The sequence below is a fragment of the Amphibalanus amphitrite genome, unplaced genomic scaffold (assembly GCF_019059575.1).
Source record: "Amphibalanus amphitrite isolate SeventyFive unplaced genomic scaffold, NRLGWU_Aamphi_draft 000029F_arrow, whole genome shotgun sequence".
In the NCBI taxonomy this organism is placed as follows: domain Eukaryota; kingdom Metazoa; phylum Arthropoda; class Thecostraca; order Balanomorpha; family Balanidae; genus Amphibalanus; species Amphibalanus amphitrite.
The window spans coordinates 738,143-744,127 of record NW_024881525.1 but is presented as its reverse complement, the minus strand read 5'-3'; positions in this window follow the sequence as shown (position 1 = coordinate 744,127).

Here is a 5,985-nt window from a genome sequence, read left to right as displayed (position 1 = left end):
GTCGCGTTTTAAAAGAGGCAAAGGCTGTTTCATGGCGCACGTACGTGAATTCCTTAAACCGTTTTACTCCTACGACCCAGATATGGGCACGCATGAAGCGCATTGAAGGCCGGTTCAGCTCTGTTCCGCTTCCGGTTTTAAGAGTGAACAACACGGACATATCCCATCCTTTAGACGTCGCAGAGACGATAGGCCGTGCACTCTATCAGCGCTGCCGAGGAGAGCCGTCCTCACGACCTGCACCAGCCGCCGTGGACTTCAGCACAGCTGAAAATTTGGTGTACAACGAGCCTTTCTCTATGGCTGAGCTCACGTCTGCCATCAGCTCGTTGCGCAGCGTCTCAGAAGGTCCGGATGCTGTCCACAACGACATGCTCCGTCATCTCCCGGCAGTTGCCCTCGAGGCGCTGCTAGCAACTTTCAATTCGCTGTGGGAGACTGGCACTTTCCCTGAGACCTGGCGGGAAGCCACTATCATTCCTATCTTGAAGGCTGGCAAGTCGGGACATGACCCTCTCCACTATCGGCCCATCTCTCTCACATCATCGCTTTCAAAGCTGATGGAGAAGATGGTCAATGTGCGTCTTAGCTGGTTTCTGGAACATCACGGTGTTTTTACAAACGCCCAGTGCGGTTTTAGAAAGCACCGCAGCCCTGTTGACCACATTTTAGCCCTCGACACCGAGATACGCACCTGTTTTACTGCAAAGAAGCACCTTGGAGCATTGTTCTTTGATATTGAGGCGGCCTATGATACAGTGTTACGACACAGAATACTTTCCAAAGTACACAAGTACGGCATACGCGGCCGGATGGGCCTCTTTATCAAGAACTTTTTATCGGGTCGTCGGTTCAAAGTCCGAGTTGGCAGTTGTCTTTCGAGCAGTTTTACGCAAGAGAACGGAGTTCCCCAAGGCGGAGTTCTCAGTGTGGCGCTGTTCGCTGTGGCGATCAATGATATTGGCGACAAACTTGCACCATCCATCGGCAGATCGCTATTTGTCGATGATTTCGCGATCTGGTTTTCTGCCACGACCGCCCGTCACGTTGCCAGACAGTTGCAGCTCGCTGTAACCCGTCTAGAGAGGTGGAGCGACGACAACGGCCTTCGTTTTTCAACAACGAAGACCGTCGCTATGCACTTTTGCCGCCGCCGCTGCGACGACTTAGCCTTGGGAATCAAGCTCCGTGGACAGGTGATTCCTACTCGGCCGGTGGCGAAGTTTCTTGGGATATTTTTTGACAGTCGTTTGACGTATAGAGAACATTTTAGAACGCTTCGGGAACGATGTTTTAAATCCCTGAACGTTTTAAAATGTGTCGCCCGCACATCTTATGGCGCGGACCGCAGGACGCTCCTTCTTTTATATCGGTCGATCGTCCGATCGAAACTGGATTACGCATGCTTTGTTTACGACTCTGCCAGCGAATCCAGTAAAAAGGCTCTTGACTCCGTGCACCACGCGGCGCTACGTGTTGCCACAGGTGCATTCCGCACGTCGCCCAAGAGCAGCCTCCTCGCCGAGGCACACGAACCGCCACTATCTCTCCGCCGTCAGATGCTGGGGATGAGGTACGCACTGAAACTCCGCCAGTTCCCAGGACATCCGACGTATCCGTACGTCTTTTCTCCTGATTTTAATCGTCTTGACAGAGTGCGACAATCGGTCTCCTTCGGATTGCGCATAAAAGAGCTCTTTTCTACAGTCAACATAGAGTTCCGTGAAGTGCGACGTACGTGGGGTACGCCCTCTCCGCCATGGAAATACGCTCCAGCGCAAGTAGACCTCACGCTCTCTGAGGTCAAGAAGGACGACCTGCCGCCATGTGTGCAACGAGCACGGACATTGGAACACATTGCGTCATACGACGGTTTTATCTCGGTGTTTACAGACGGCTCGAAAACGGAGGACGGCGTCGGCTGCGCTTTCGTGGCTGGTCGCGACACGCGCACTTTTTCATTGCCTTCCTCTGCCTCCGTTTTCTCATCCGAGCTCGTTGCAATCGAGAAGGCGTTGTGTTTTATCGAGGTGTCTGACAACTTGTCTTACCTCATTTTATCGGATTCTCTCAGCAGCCTGCTGGCTATACGGAGGTTTAACCCAGACAATCCGATAGTCCAAGACATTTTATCTCGGCTCACGTCGGTGGAGCAGTCAGGCAAAACTATTAAGTTTTGCTGGATTCCAAGCCATGTGGGTATAACTGGCAATGAGCTCGCCGACGCGGCCGCGAGACGCGCGGCCGCGGCTCCATGCCTTCGGCGTTTGCCCCTGCCGGCTCGTGATTTTTACCCAGCCATCCAAACCTTCACGATGTCAAGCTGGCAGGCAGAGTGGCATCTCCAAGGATCTGGGAAGCTGCGGAGCGTAAAGCCTACCTTGGAGCCCTGGCAGTCTTGCTTCCAAAGCAACAGGCACCAGGAAGTGGCCCTCTGCAGATTACGTATTGGTCATACGTACGCGACTCATGGCTATCTCCTCCGTGGAGAGGAACAACCCACATGCAGTCGGTGTGCCGTGCCTCTCACTGTCTCTCACGTGCTTTTATCTTGTCCTCTCGCTGAACCGAACCGGACACGCTATCTCGGGCGCATCGCTCCGGATACCACTATCCGCCACCTTCTGGGTGACGGCTCACCCTGGGTTTTATCCGGCAACATTTTCTCCTTTATCCGTTCGATCAACTTCCAAGTGATTTACTCGACCTGACATTAAATCCAACTAGTCCTCTCTAGTCCTTACATCTAGTCAGTTGTCTAAGACGACACTCTTGCGCTGCTTTATCTTACCTTGCTCTTTTATATCGAGTCTTTTACTTTTTAGTCTTCGTATCTAGAAGGTTCTCTCTTTTGACACACTTGTTTTATTAAAACGACGTTATGGGCGCAAAATGACCTAAGTAGTCGGCGCGCCCTAAAGCCCCAATTAACAAACAAATGCTTGCGTACTTCTGCCTTATACACGTGGGCGATACTTCCATAGGTTACTTCCCTTTTTCCTGATATCGACGGGAGAGATTGCGAACTACTTGGTTACAACTAGTCACGACTTACGACCATGTTGTGGAGTTACGAACTTACGAGTTACGACTGTACGTACTTGAAAGTTCCGATGACGTAATCAAAAGTTGATCGTGGATAGTTTTGAGCTTTTCTCGATCCTTGGCACGAGGCGTTTGTAGCGCAAAAGTTCAAATGTTACGCTATAACAATTATGTTATTTTCCGCCAGGCCGAGGATATATAAGGCCACTAAAAAAAAAAAAAAAAATATTTTCCTTTTGATCTGCCCAATATTGATTATCCACTAGCAAAGTAATCATGCATATTTACGTCTGGACAACGAGTTGCGTTGGAGAGGCCGGAAATAGTGGCGATTTCAGGACCGCAAGAATGGACCGTCATTGGAATGATTCTTTTTTAAACCGTGCACTGTTTTCGGCCGGAATTTAATAGTTACTACAAAATATTTTGTAATTACGTTTCCACCAAGAATGAATGCCATCAGGGCTAAATTTTTAATACTATTGCATTTTGTCAAGAAGCATATAGTGCTGTTATATTGCACTTTTAGCGCGTTTGTTACAAAACATGAAGCGAATAAGCGTCCAGGGTATATAGAACAACTAAGCGTCAGTGTAATTCATCAACAGTGCCAGAAGTTAACTTGAGGGAAAGCTATGCTAATTGCTCTTGTCCATCCACTAAAATTTATTAAATATTTTGCTTTGTGTATTCCAAAAGGAGAGGGAACTATTTTGATTTCATTTGTGCGTTCATGTCAGAATTGAAGGTGGATCATTAAATTTTCAACGCAGTTTACAAACAAGCATTTGGTCTTTCTCGTTTATAAGCAGTGGCTAAGATAAGGTTGATCAATCCTGAAGTTCGGTCATCGTACCTCAACTTGGCAGCAAGATCCCCCAAGGACAGAGGATGTATTGTATTCATGTCCTGTAAATCAAAACAAACAAGCATTTGGTCTTTCTCGTATATAAGCAGTGGCTAAGAAAAGGGTGATCAATCCTGAAGTTCAGTCATCATATCTCAACTTGGCAGCAAGATCCCCCAAGGACAGAGGATGTATTATAAACCTGTCCTGTTAATCAAAACATTTTTGTGCCTTCAAAGGCTTAAGTTATCTATGGTGTGTTCGGAGTTAGGCTATATGGCCGTTTTTGTTGTATGTTTATGTGGAGATTGAATATAACTGTGATCCTGTGCTTGTTTGTATACTTACGGTCAAACAGGGAACAGCACATTCACATAAGTCATAACATACTCACCTAGCACCTAACTCATAGCTGTACCCTGCAGGATCTGTATTTGTTCATGTCTCGAGCATTAACAAAGCACTAAAGTAGCTTAGTAATCATTTCCTACATTTTCTGAGCATCTAACATGACATACAGCAGTGCAGAGCAGCTTCAGAGAAGAAACACTTTAAATGCACAGACTCACACCAGCCACCCGATGAGCCAGTTCCTCAATTGACTGTTTCCCTGGACACAGCTTGGCAATGTGAGCTAACTTTTGGCAAGTTGAAGGTTAGCAGGTAAGATTGAGTTAGGGTGAGTACCTACCTGTAACTGGGTGCCACTGCCATGCAGGTCTTGGGTAGGCTGCAAATATGTGTGATGATTGACATTGAGGTTAGGTCAGCTGTCAGGTTAGTCAGGTTCAGGTATGCTCATTGCTCAGGTCACATTTTTATGGACATTTGGCAAATTAAAAAACTAACAATCTGATCTATTCTAAGCTAACCCGACTAAACATACACAACTACTGACTATAGGAACTGAGCACCTAGGTACCTACTTGTGCCTACATCTCATACCATGTCAAAGTAGAGTTCCTTGGTGGAAGATTACCCTCAGTACTTTTTATCCCAGCCCTGTGAAGAAAACTAATACTTCTAAGCTCTGAGTACCTGCTGGCCATCCACAGGAAGAAATGCTGAGACTGAGAGCTTTGCCATTGTATATTGGACCAATAATGACTATCACAAATGACTATGAACACATATGATCACATCGTTGCATGGATTGTCGCATTGACAATTTTACTACAATCCTTTTTTCAAGAAATACAGTGATGATGATTAACATCAAAATCAACATAAAGTGATCCAAGCTTTCTCCTCCAGTAGCAATGGAATGATCGCATGTTTCATTTGCCAGACACTGAGTACCTGATGCACATTACAATCTGCATAGCATCTAAGCATAGTAAAACTGCCCAAGTCCATTCATTCTAAATTTCAACTTGATAGTTAGAACTAATTTATCTTGCTGTTGTAAGTTATCATTCAATATTCATACCAATACATCAATATGCGCTCATCAGTCAACATTTTCTGGCATGATCCTGCTCAACGTGCTCTTCAGTATTGCTCCAAGGTCTGCAATATTATAGCTTGTTTTTGGACAATAAGCTCTTTTAATTTTACTTTTTCTTGCTGATATATGAGCCCGATCAACTTGCGTTTAGCAACCAAAATTTCATAACTTGTTCAACTTGATATTGATATTGCTCAGTAGTCAAGACCTCTGTCAGCCTCCTGGATACTTCAGATTGTTTTCAGTCAACATGCTTCTTAAATATGATATAACTCAATCTTAAGGGATTCAAAACATCCAACAAAACGACGTACAAGAGCAAGAAAACCACCAGATAAACTAAAAATGGCCTTGGAACAGAGCCAAGTGGTGCTCCATTTGTTTGTTTACAATGATTGTAGTGCTGATGTATTTTTAGGACTCTGAACGTCGGCTTATAAAAAATGAAACGTTTTTACAAAAGTTGTAAGGCAAGTAATATTTATCTGAAAGAACTAAAATATTCAAATGCCAAACACTATGAAATACATGAATCGGAACGAAAAAGTAACCCAAAAATCCAGCCAAATCACCGGCTCCTAAAACTGCAACACAATCAGCACTTTTCCCCGCAACTCGTTGTCCAGACGTAAATATGCAGTAATCA